This window comes from Abramis brama (genome assembly GCF_963993115.1).
Source record: "Abramis brama genome assembly, chromosome: 3".
In the NCBI taxonomy this organism is placed as follows: Eukaryota; Metazoa; Chordata; class Actinopteri; order Cypriniformes; family Leuciscidae; genus Abramis; species Abramis brama.
Window position 1 is genome coordinate 60,366,952 of NC_139965.1, and position 13,617 is coordinate 60,380,568.

The 13,617-nt window shown below is 38.3% G+C and overlaps 1 protein-coding gene across 2 annotated transcripts in view; it reads right to left on the reverse strand.

Moving 5' to 3' along the window:
- ankrd11 (ankyrin repeat domain 11) overlaps nt 1–13,199 on the reverse strand; it is a 145,426-nt gene extending 132,227 nt beyond the window's left edge. For both annotated transcript variants that reach the window (XM_084107543.1, XM_084107542.1), the window contains exon 1: nt 13,059–13,199. The gene's annotated coding sequence lies outside the window, so the exon portion shown is untranslated. The remainder of the gene's footprint in view (nt 1–13,058) is intronic.
- Between the last annotated feature and the right edge of the window lie 418 nt (nt 13,200–13,617).

The window sequence follows — 13,617 nt, forward strand, 5'->3', positions numbered from 1 at the left end:
GGCGAAATTTGCTTGGCATTTCTAATCGTAAACACCGCCATGTTGAAGACTGCAGTGATGTTGTTCATTGATGTTATGGCAGTCCACTCTGCTTATTGTTTTTCGAGTATGTTGCACTCCTGTTTGTCATTGTGCATGAAACTTCACGCCAATAAATCAACTTGTGCGCGTCTCAAGCGCCCTCTTTACGTTCGTCCTAATGCCTGTTAGTTGTCCGTGGATTTGCTTATATTGGGCGTTTAAAATGGAAACGTCTTTAAACATGGAAAATCGATTTTACAGTCGATTCAATGAACACTTGTGTCTCAAAAATCAAACAGGATTTTTTCACAAAAGTAACAGCCCTACTAGCAGCAAGATACACTAGCCGCGTTTTGAAAATAAGGTCAATGGAAACACGTCAATTTCGCAAAAACTCCCAATTTTTGCAAAAAAGTGTTTAGGCTCGCATGAGGTGGTTTTTCAGGCAGTTTGAAAAAGGAATATTTCATTACAAAACTGCAATGGAAACAGTGTTTTCGCATTTACAGGTCACCTGACGTACGTTAAAGACCATCATTCTTTAAAGATGTGTGTGTTTGGAGAGAAGACGAGACCGTTCCTTTATTAAACTCATAAAAGACAGAAGTATTATGGGAATACTGGATTCTAAACCACAAAAAAAAAAAAAAAAAAAAATGCCACAATCAAGACCTTGAAGCAGAAATGAGGGAGAAACCCAGATTAAAAATAATTATGTCCATGTATGATGATTCAGAAATGCTTTGGCAATACAATTTTCATGCCAATAAAGCACATTTCGAATTGAATTGAACTGAATTGAATAGAGAGAGAGAGAGAGAGATTCAAAGAGGTTTATATGGCATCTGGCTGCAAGGAGTATAGAGGGGTCTATAAAACATTTACACCGCAAGAGAGAAGTGAAACGTGAGAGAGGAGAGTGAGCGTTCCTGTTTACAGACACTGACACTCTGCAATGAGGAAGGGGAAGGCCAAAGGAAACCAGCACACAATAATGTCATGTGAGCAGCGGCTCGAACCACTCCTGTCGAGCATCAGCCTTTCCAACTGTGGGGAGATAAGTTTAAAGACCCCTGAAATCAAAATAGACGTTTTTCTAGCTTTTAGCATGAATATGTTAGCCTTAAAGGGATAGATCACCCAAAAATGAAAATTAGCCCATGATTTACTCACCCTCAAGTCATCCTAGGTGTATATGACTTTCTTCTTTCAGACGAATACAATCGGGAGTTATATTAAAATATGTCCTGGCTCTTCCAAGCTTTATAATGGCAGTGAATTGCTGTTTCTGTTTTGAAGTCCATAAAAGTGCATCTATCCATCATAAAAGTGCATCTATCCATCATAAAAGCGACTCTATCATCATAAAGTGCATCTATCCATCATAAACGAACTCACGCGGCTCTGGCGGGTTAATAAAGGCCTTCTGAAGTGAAGTGATGCGTTTGTGTAAGAAAAATATCCATATTTAAAACTTTATAAAGTCAAATAACTAGCTTGGCATTAAGTCATATAGCCTACACCTAAGATGACTTAAAGGTGAGTAAATCATGGGCTAATTTTCATTTTTGGCCTATCTTTATTATGGTTATGAATAAGTTGGTGTGTTCCAAAACAATGACAAAATTCACATTTAGGAGATATAAGCATTCAAAACTTACAGTCTCCCACTTCCACTAAAATGGATCAGGGATTTTTATGACATCATCGTGGACTTCAGCTTCTCATCACATCTTCTGTCCAATCAAATGCTCTCTAGAATCTAAAGCTCCACCCCTATGCTATAAATACCACCTGACCAGAGCGACCACTGACACGTCACGGAGCAATATGGGTTGAAGGTGTGTGTTCGGAGTTTTATTCCGTTTTCCAACTGTACGTTGGTTAAGAACGAAATGAATGAATCCTCTACTATTGAATCCAACGTATCATCAGCGGTCAGATTCGCTTCCATGGTGCTGTCAGTCTGTGGGGTAAACTAAACGCTATTGGCTAATTGAAAAGGGGGCGTGGCCATTCAATACATCACGCCATGGCTTCCTGTTTCAGTGGAGATTACATCAACGCATCATCTTACAAAGCTGCGCGTTGCAAGGCACTTCAGTGGGCCTTTAAATCAACATTCATTCTGATTTAAAAGTTAGGCGAGTAGGGCTCCAACAATACAAATGAACAAAAACATTTTGGCATTCAACAGTAACTGGGCTTCTTTTCTATTCTTTTCTTCTTGTCTGATTCAACAGTTCTTTTCTATTGCACTCCATCTGTTCGATGCGCATGCGAGTGCCGGCGAAGTCGTTCAGTGAAGTCTGTGAGGATTCGCATGCTGTCAAGATGAGCCTTTATACAGAGTTTGTAACATTTACAGATAAGGATGTAACTGTCAAACATAAGTTATGCTTAAACCATGTCTGAAACCAATTTAGCAATACACAGAGCACCTGACAGAGAGTTTAAGCAATTAATATACAACATTCTCATGTTTTGGGCCACTTGGATTGTGCACTTTTCCCATAGAAGCTTCCTCTGTGATCTTCACTCTTTTTCAGTTGTTTTTTTTTCATAGAAATAATCTATTAAATTATGTGACTGGAAGAGGTTTTCCATGCACAACGTTAAAGTTTATTTTCACTGTTGATTAGTTTATGCAGCCCTATTCCCTCTTGTCTAGCTTACTTCCTAATTTATTTGTCAAATAAACCTGGCTTTGTATATTATGAATATTACTGGCTCCTTGATGAATTGCTTTTGTTCTTTTGTAAGTCGCTTTGGATAAAAGCGTCTGCTAAATGCATACATTTATTGGTGAAATATGCCAGCATTAAGAGTTCCAACATCAACCAATCATGTGTCATTACTAGACTCTTTCAGGTCAATCAGGTTTCCATTTGTGGCAATAATAGATTAAATAATTATACTTCTTTGGTTACTAATTTTTTCAGTAACACTAAGGCTGTGTTCAATACATCAATGGGACGATATATCATCACATAGGCCGATCCCCTGCTGATTCGAGTATTGATAAAGCTGTTTCAGCAGTACAAGTGCAGTAGTGGTCCACACTTAATTTGAGTTAAGCCAGGGCGATATGGCCAAAAAAAATAATCTATGTATTTTTTGGCAGAATGCCGATATACAGTATATCTCTGTATTTTTTACTTTTTTTCGCCCGGTGTTGTCCTACAAACAATGTTCATATTGAAATCTATGAAAACAAATGTAATCAAGTACATTATGTAGTTAATGTAATCATAGACCTCATGTAGCCACGCCCCTTTTCAGCGCCGCGCTCGTTGTGTTCAGTCTTCCGGTTTGTATTTCCACAGCATGAAGGTAAGATCTTACGGATTCATGAATGAACTGATTTATTAACGAACTGATGTGAAGATTTCAAAATCTTCCTGGTCGACTGACATTTGTTATGAAATCTGCTTCAAACATTACAATGCTCATGATAACTTTCTTTAACTCTACAATAAGTAAATCCACTTCACCAGCTAATTACTCTTCGACAGAGACGCCATAGAAATATAAAGTGCTACCGCAGAAAACAGAAAAACTTTAGTTATCATAAAAATACATTTGAAATTGTACATGGCACATTTTATATCCAACTATTTTAGCACAAGTAGAATTATTTCACTCATTCTATTGCGCTCTGTGTGTTTGGCGCACATACACACGTTCACTGAAGTCTGTGAAGTTTAGCGGAGACTCGCTTGCATAAGCCTTATTCAATACTGGCAGCAAAATGGAAATATTTGCATGATTTTCTTCACATTTACAGATGAAGAATATACCTGTGAAATGTAAGTTACGCACTAAGGCTAATGTGTCTCACAAATTAAACTAAATTAAACTTTTAAAAGAAACGCTGAAAACATTTTGCAAGTTTCTGAAATTAATGAACAGAATATAAATTAATATATTAATAATAGAATTGGCTACATCTTGGTTCAACTTAACCCAGAAGTAAACAATTGAGGATGCCAGATACCAGGTTTTACCAGATACCAATTTCCCAATCAGAGTTTTACAGTAACAAAATACAGTAATATTCTGCCCAGATCTTTCCCAACTTGGAAACTATGCAAACACACACACACACACACACACACACACTCCACTGAGAAAGCAGCATTCAGAGATCTTCAGTGTGATATTCTGCTCAAATAAAAGTGTGATGCAGCAAGTCTGTGTTCATTCCCGTGGATGCTTGTGCCATTTGCTGCTCCTAAATCTGCCAGCAAACCATTGAGGTGAACTAAGATATACATCTAAACATCTACAATTCTCTACAAACATCAAAAATTCTCTGTCCCGCATTAAATGTCTGGGTTTGGGATAGTACAGGATTTCTTTCTTGTTGTAACTGGAACACATGAGCTGGAGATATTGAATATTGTTTTAGCTTTTCGGGAGAAGTTTTCTATTATCAGTTTTCATAATTGTAGAGATACATTCATTTGCACCAGCAATGTGAACATTTCTAAGTAGAGATGCACCAGTCAACCTGCTATGAATCAGATTTTCATTTTATTTTGGCTGATCTCTATACTGGACTTGGGCACCAACAGCATTGCATGCCATTTATGTGGATATATTACAAAAGCCCCTTTTCCACTGTCAGCCAAGCCGTTCTCTTCTCTCAACCGCTCCATTCCATCCGTGCTGAGAAATCCAGGCCAAGAACGGTTTGTAATCGTGCCGTACTGTACGAGGCTCAAGTGGAAACATAACTGGAACCGTTCCTTACCAATAAAAGCCTTTTCATTCAATCCGTCTGCTGTTTTAGTTTTGTGCAGATTTAGTCCGTTCTGTTCGTGCTTTACATCTTGAAATTATACAATCTAATTTAAATCAAAAACAACTGCTCATATTACATGTGTGTAGCATCTTTGTTTGGATCGGAATGCAGTGGTTTTCTCAAGTTTCCTCTAATGTTTAAGGACAGTTTGTCCAGTTATAGAGAAAATAAACAACAAAGAAAAGGGGGAAAATCAGCAACCGGTATCGGAATCAGTAAATTTGTCTGTATATATATATAAAAAAATAAAAAAACTGAATCGCCCATGAAACATCATGATTGACGCATCCCTATTTCTTTGAATTCACTACAATTTCTGGCCTTAGATGATTTACAAGTAAACTATGCAAAATATTGTACCCAATGTTCAAATGAAAACTCCACATAGCACCAGCACTGTACACAATATAAAATAAACAACTGTTACACTAAATTCTGATAAGGAGAAAATTAAGTCAATAATGACCTATATTGTGATACGTCACAGTACCTCTGTATCGTAATATATATGTATTGTGATTTTGTTGCCGAGACCCAGTCCTCAGTAAGATGGCGTGTCCTGAGAGATATTTTGCAGACATACTTTTCAAAATATAAATTACAGAAATGTACAGGCCTGGAAAAACACTTGTTGCATTCCCTCTTATGTCAAGCTTTCCCACTAGCGTGGGAACCGTGAAAAGCCGTGCACTAACTAGTAATAACCAAAGCACTCAAAGAAAAGCTGCCTCCAAAGTATTAGGCATCTACAAACCAATCGGCCTGGAAGCACATTCACATACATTTACAAAACATTAATAGATCATTCTTAACTTGCTGTCCTTAAAGGTAGAGAAAGCAATTTGTTTTATAAACACTTCTTGTTATACTGGTTGAAACTCTCTTCACATCCTGATGGCAATCAATAATAGAAGTGGTCTAAATATTAAAACATGTACATGTATCTTCTGTGGAAGTCTCAGGACCAAAAACTTAGGGCTGGGTATTGATAGATTTCACGATTCGATTTCGATTCACAGTTATTGTGTGCTTGTATTTCGTGATAAAATTGACAGAATTTGAAAGCTGAAAGTTTGTTAATTGTTTACTACAACTAAACACATTAAAAGTAACATATTAAAGGTGACAGTTAGCCTAAGTTCAAATCTTACTGCGATTATGGATGCTTCACTACAGGGCAATTCCAGCGTTATGGATGTGACATTTGAACTCATAATGACAGGTGAAATGTCTCGAAAAAAAAAAACTTCTTACAATATTGACATTGGAAATGCATATTCTCAGAGCACCCAATCTGGGGAATTGACAGGCAAAATATGTTTTTCTAAAATATATCTAAGCACCCCCAAAAAAGGAAAATATGCATGCGTTATGGATGTGACGGGAAATGACAGAGTTTTTGGTATACTGTTCGAATTCCTTTAAAGTCTGTGAACTTTTAAGTCCAATGTATAAATATTGCTATCCACATGATTAAGGGGTCTTAGCCGAACATAAAAATATCAATGTTTAAAATATATATATTTTTATGAAGTGTATTATGAGGAAAAACCAACGTTATGGATGTGACAAAAACCCTGTTATGGATGTGACGCGTCTGAAATACATAGAATCTGTTTGGAAAATCAACAAGGTGATGACTAGGTGGTCACCCTAGTGTGTGTATATGTATGTGTGAATATGTATGTGTGTACACACACACACACACACACATATATATATATACATACATAGCCTGCTATAAAGTAGGTTGTTATATTGTCATGGTATCTTATCTGAGGTGATGACTCTGAGGTGACAAGGCTATTTGATATGACATTAATATAACTAGATTTTTATTCAATTTATTTTCCCTGATTGTGTGCGGTTTTTAGTATCATCTTACCATTTTATCCATCTGTAGGGCTGTGCCGGTAAACTTGACAACCGCACCACCGCGGTGGCTGAGGAGTACCGGCGGTGGTTTGCAAAAAAAAAAAAGTTTGTATGTGAATGCTGTTTTACATTAATATTATGACACACAAAGCTTTGTTTACAAAATAAATAATAGGTTAGCAATTAAATGTTATATTGCAGGCGCAGCCATGGAAAAGTTTGAATTCATGACGAATGAGAGAGTTGTGCGTGAGTCCATAAATTTAAACTTTGTCGGCTTTGAATTCTGGTTTGCGATCTTCACCCGATAATCAGCGAATTTAAAAATATTCCATTAGTTATTCCATATAGAAAGTTCAGTGTTTCCCCTAGGTTTACAGGTTTGGGGGGGGGGGGGGGGGGGGTTGGTTGGTTGGTTGGTTGGTTGGGGAAAATTGACACAGACTCTATCTATCTATCTATCTATCTATCTATCTATCTATCTATCTATCTATCTATCTATCTATCTATCTATCTATCTATCTATCTATCACATTAATTGGTTGTCTGGGAGGGTAATGCTTTGTAAAAGTTAACATAAAACACAAATTTTTTTTAAAAAATGTTGACATAAGATATCTCTTTAAAAAAATAAAATAAACATATTTAAATCTTTTTAAAATTGACTTTTGCAAATAACGTTTGTTAAATTTATAGAAGTATTTGTTAATATTAATGGACCAGAGCTTAAATAGTTTTATTTTTTAACTAACAACTAAAAAAAGATTTATAAATACTAACAAATATATTGCTCATTCATTGTTCGTTAATGTTAGTTAATACATTTATATGACAAACAAATTTTAAATGGGAGAAGTTTTTATTTCTATGATGCATTGGAGAGAATAATCCTGTCAGGCGCAGCACTGCTGTGAACGCGCGTTCACGTTTTAACACACTTTAAACAATGTATTATTCAATGCATTACTTCTATATAATTATATATTAAGTTGCTCAAGCAAGTGGTAAAATATTTAACCATGTATTTATATTAAAATCTTTTGCATTTCAATTTTAATACAATAAATCTTGCATGTCACAAAGAACTTGTTTTTCCACCTCCACGAATGTCATTATGTCGCCTTGTTGAGGTAAATTGTAGTTTTCCTTGCTTTACCCCGGTCTTAAAATGAAAAAAGTAGCATTTAATTAAATACATTTATGGTATAAATACATACATTTTATTTAATTAATCGCACTTATGGTGAAATGACTACATTTTCAGGTCAATCTGTGTTCATTTTGACCACGAAACATGCGCTGTCACTTTAATTCAGCGTTTGCAGAACAGCAAAAATCATAGACAGTATATAAACGGCAAAAATAGACTCGGTGCGGAAATGATCGCTGCACTGCTGTATACGCACCGCAACTGGAACGGATCGATCATCGACACGGACTGCATCCACGTGCAGTGTGAAAGCTCTGTAAACATGGGTACGGAAAACAATACTCACCGCATACACACTGCAAACGAAATATTTGTGAAACGGGCGTTAGGAGAGCTACTCCGGCTGCTACTCGCAGTAGAGCGAGTGTTGCCATCTTCAGTTCAGCGACATATTTCCCGCCGCGCGCTCTCTGTCCGCTAGTGCTCTGTATTTGACGCAAGTGTTTGTTTGTGTGTGAGTGTGCGCGCTTGCGCACTCATTTGGATAATCGTAAACGCGCAAACACAGACAGAAAAGACATGCCATCGTGGAAATAAGATAAATAACATATTACTTAAGGGCTATTTAGTTTTTGTAATAAAATAAAAAAAATTAATCTGGCGCTATAAAGAAAATCAAATCAAATTTACTTGACCTTCAAGGGGGGCGGGGGGAGCCGTTAGGAGGGCGGGGCGCCCCCCTTATATAATGGTAGGGGAAACACTGAAGTTGAATTGTCTACTTTTAAACAAAACAATTAAAAACGAAAATAAACCGACTAGCATATGTTTATGTATTCCGTATAGTGTGCAATTCTCTCTAGGCGCGTTCACTGCGAAGATGACGAGTGAGCATCGTCAACTTCATCTTTGCAGCCCAACACTGACACAAAAAAAACCCACTTTATTAATAAACAATTCAAATGTCTCCTTGCTATAATTTGACACGTTCATAATCATTACTTTTGCCGGTTTGTGACAGCTGTTGTGTGCGTTATTGGCAGCGTCACCCACATGAACGCGTCAACCGCATCAGCACCAGAACATGGAGCTTTTATTTTAGAGAATGATCGCACAACAGACATTAGAACATAATCGAATATTCAAAAATCGTGACTCATCCCTGCATGGAATCTCTTTTTTCTTTTCCCATACCTTCACTCGCGTCTCACCCATTTCCAAAGGGGATTATAAACATTTCTTCCTTTGTTCGCTTTTAGGTCGATTATTTTCGTATTCTTTACTGTGGTAAAGTAGAAAAAACGCTGTAGGACAGATATAGCCTACATTTTTTACATGTACGTCAAATTCTTTTTAACACAGTTTGTGCTTGTTATTAGACATATTGGTATAGGCGCGTCAAGTTCATTTGTAAAGCGCGTTTCACACGCGCGGGTGATTTTAGTTTGGCTTTCTCTGGCAGCGCGCAAACATAGCTTAAATGTCTTGCCCATGTGGAAGATAAAATTCGCTCTTCATACCTTTTACAAGTAGAAAACATGAAGATATCAGAAAAGAGATTGATGGTCTCTTTCCTGCTCGTGTCCCACATCCCTCTCAAAGCGCAGAGCGGTAGGCTGTATCACGCGTCTTTGTGTGGAAATATTAAACAAAAGTTTATTTTTTCTTAAATAGATTAAGATTTTTCTTAAATAGAATAGATTTATTATATTATGTAAGTTACCAGTATTTACTGATATTTATTGCAATGCTTTAGAGGCTTTATTGTGTTGTTTCTTTGTTTTTATTTATTTATTTCAAAACAACCCCCCAAACACCGCAACACCGCCGGTATTTGGGTCCATTACCACCGCGGTGGTAAAAAACTGCCACCGTCACAGCCCTATCCATCTGTCGTTGTGGTAGGCGTTTAGCTTTAAGATAACGCTATCTTCGAGCTGTCAAAACCTGAGCTTGAATGACAGGAAGCGCGAGCGAATTAGAGGGCGCCTGTTTCGCGCCTAAACCAATCAGGTTCCTCGCGCAATTGCAGGACGCCTCTCGACTAGGACGTGAATAGGCTACACACAGCCAGAACATTAAAGCAGAGACTATTACGGAAGACAGTCAAGATTAAAATACATTAACAATTAATGTTTGTCATATAGGAGTTCAAATCACAGGTTTCCTCCACAGTCAGGTGAACCGATGGACATTATTGTCCGTAGATGTGAGTCACTAGCAATCATGTAGCCTACGTTTTTGGCCAAAATCATTTCTGTCTTGAAACAGATCACAATAGTCATATGCATGATTTATGTAAATATCTTTATGCCTGTCGGGCTCGGGTCGGGTTCGGTTACTGCTATGTCGGACGCGGGCCGGGCTCGGACAAAAAAAATTCGGCCCGATCCGCACTCTAGTCCCTGTGCGTATTTTGTCGCTCGCTCAAACTCAGTGAGGTTTTTTTCCAATGCAAGTTTGCAGCGCGTCGTCTCATTTTATTACGTCAACATAAAAGATGTGAAGGGCTACTCATCACAGAACGTGCAGGTAAAAAAGGCATGCAATTTTTAACCATAACATGTAAATTTATATTAACGACAATGGCAATCTCAGCAAAAATATCACTCGCAAATTAATATTTAGTCGCAGTCTGGAGACCTGCTAACTGAATCGATATCGGTTCGTAAAAATGAGAAATGATTATAATCACCCAGCCCTACAAAAATCCAATCAACGGCGAAATGAATCTGCAGCAGTCAGGTGGTACAAATTACAGATGTTTAAACTGTTTATGATCATTATTATTGTAATGTTATGTGGTTTGAGACATCTCTGGTCTCTCTAGACACTTTGCAGACTCTTCTGTGTGCGTTGATGTGTTTTTGAGGCGGCGTGGCTTTGTATGAAGGCAGAGTGGAATCGCATGCTTTCAAAGTTGCTATCGCTAGCCTCTCAGAAATTGCCTACCCTACCTTCAAAGAGCTGTTCATGTTTGCAAACAGTAAAGCTGAAAAAAGCCCGCCAATGAGGAACGCTAAGCCAAAAAATGCATGTCTCTGCAGACCTAATTATGTCAATTCTCATGGTGACGGAGCATGGATTTGTTTCAAACCCAGAAAAATGTTTTGACACCATATATGCTGACCTTTATAACACCACCATCATACATTAAAAAACATTTAATCTGCAACTATCGGAAATGACCATGTTCCATGAGTCAACGGCACAGAATTCGCTGCATTGAGAAAGACAGAGCAAATAATTACGGTTGAGTAAGACTGCCATCATAAATGCAAAGAAAAAGCTCTCTGAAACAGCATTCCTGACCCCACACCCCAGACAAAAGTCAATTTCCCCTCTCTGCCAAACAATGAGCAGGACTCTCACAACACAAGGGTAGACAAACAGGCCCGACAACCTCAGACAAACACCCACGGATCCTCAGCTAAATCCCGATTAGTGCTTTTAAACCGCCTTCTGGTAAACAGTCTACAAGTGCCATAAGTCAACAGAGTTTCACGGTTGCGTAAGACGACTCTGCATAAAAGTTGAGCTCAGAAGAATTAAACAAACGTGAGGAAGGGAGGGATGTAAAGTGGCAGCAGAGTATGTGAAGAGAGAGAGAGAGAGAGAGAGTGTGTGCTAACGCCCCAACGCCGCAGTGTTCTTCCACTGCACCAACACCAGCTCTGTTTACTTCATCACAAACTTACACAGATTCTCTCTCTATCCTTCAGATCAGCCTTTAAAGAAGTATTGCAAGGCTCTGCTTCGGTGCAACTCCTCGCTGAAGTAAACAATCACACCACATAATGTCTAAACAAGCACGTCCACGAGTCACATCCACATGCAGTTTTCCCGAAACGTGGTTTCAGAGCCTTGGCTTCCTCACATCACATAGAAGAGATAGTGAAGTTCGGCTCTTACTAATGTCCTGAAGCAAAAGCAAGAAACATTTAATAGGATCAGCTATATAAAACAAGTTTGCAATGAAAAAGCATTTTCTGTGGTAAAATATTGGGATGCATTGATGTGAAAATTGTAGCCAATACCGATAATTCTTTATATTTGAAAGCCGATATAACCGATATATTTGCCGATAAATCTAAATCCGAATGTTTATATAATTTTTGAGAGCCTGATTACTAAAACAAAAGCCTCATAATTAAAATCCATGTCCCAAGCACACAATTATAAGGATGTTCTCATTATAGTTTTACGTAGCCTATATGACAGACTTGCGCTGCACATGTTGCACTTTACTGTATTTTCCTTTTCAAAGTGATTCCAATCCTATTTCAAGCAATTCATGGTGAATATTGAAGTGAAGTGTCTCAGCTGAAGGAAATAATCCATTATTTATCAACTTTAATATATCGGCCACATTTTTTTGTTGAGCCGATGACAATAACATTAAAAAATTTACATATACTGATATGTTGGCCGATATATCGTGCATCCCTAGTAAAATAGTATGATTGTTGCACTGCATCTGCCTTCACTGATCTTGTGTGAATGCTATTATTATTCTACAAAAGTAGGTGTTTTTTTTACTTGACAGAGTCAAATTCCCCCCTTAAACATAAGGGAATTGAAAACCAAACCAAAACTGAATACATATCACCAACAATATATGGTCAATGCCATAAAAAACACATCTAATCATCACAACTGAGTGTTGCAGTGATCTAATATTTGTACTCAGAATGGTGCACTGGTAACCCAAAGCAAATTATTATTACAGACCATATCTCCATAATCCCTGCAACCATATCAGCACATAGGCAACAATATTTCCTCGTACATGTGCCCTTGAAACATACATATATTAAGCTGCCCATCCCAGTGGCTGATTTCTGCAGAGCCTGTCTGACCGTATCCGATTCCCAGAGAGAAAACGACAACATGACGAGGATTATTTTCATTTCTCCAGCTTCACACGCTCGCCTTCAGTTACTACAAACCTTCATCATTTTAGACCTACACAAGGCGCAGGAACGAATACATTTGCACAGTCTGACAAAATAGATATAGATTTTCAGCAATACGCAAACATTTCCTCGACTTCAGGGTGGGGGAGGGAAACAAACTCCCGTTAGCAACGGGGCTAAATCCGTTAGCGGGCTAACCGTGAAAGTCGACGCCTGAGAGGACGTACAAACGTTTTTCCGACACGAAAATGGCTTTTAGCCGAAAACATAGCTATTTAAAAATGCTTACCTTCTTTAAAACGTGAGCTACATCTACAAAATTATACTTGGTATTCCTTCCCGATGCTTGTTTTTCCCATTTGAGGCCTTCCACTTCAGCAATCTCCGATGCGGGAACATCCGAGGCGCGCGACGCTCATCTCAGTCCGCGCTCGCGCCAGCGTGCTAAAGCTAATCACTGATTACCTCCTCAAAAATGCGATGATTAAAACCTCTCAGGGCTCCGATGAAATGGTCAGAGAAATGGTTATAAACTCTCCATCCGTTCCTTTGAAAAAAAAGTCTCAGTAACGGTAAGTTTGCTGATTTGGCTTGATTTTGAGGTGTAAAAATAAAATTCCGCTTCAAGTTAATCCTCAACGTCCGACTCCTTCCGAACCGTTTCGACTCGCGCTGACGAAGAGCGAACGCGAGCTTCGGAGACGCGAGCTGTGATTGGTTGACGCGTATGGGCGGTCACTGTTTGGTCCCCGCTGCAACGGCGAAACTGGCGCCATTGTGGCTCTTCCGAGGGAAGCCTCAACGTTGTTTTCTTTGGCGATCTCGAGCCATAATGGCGTAGACAGTGG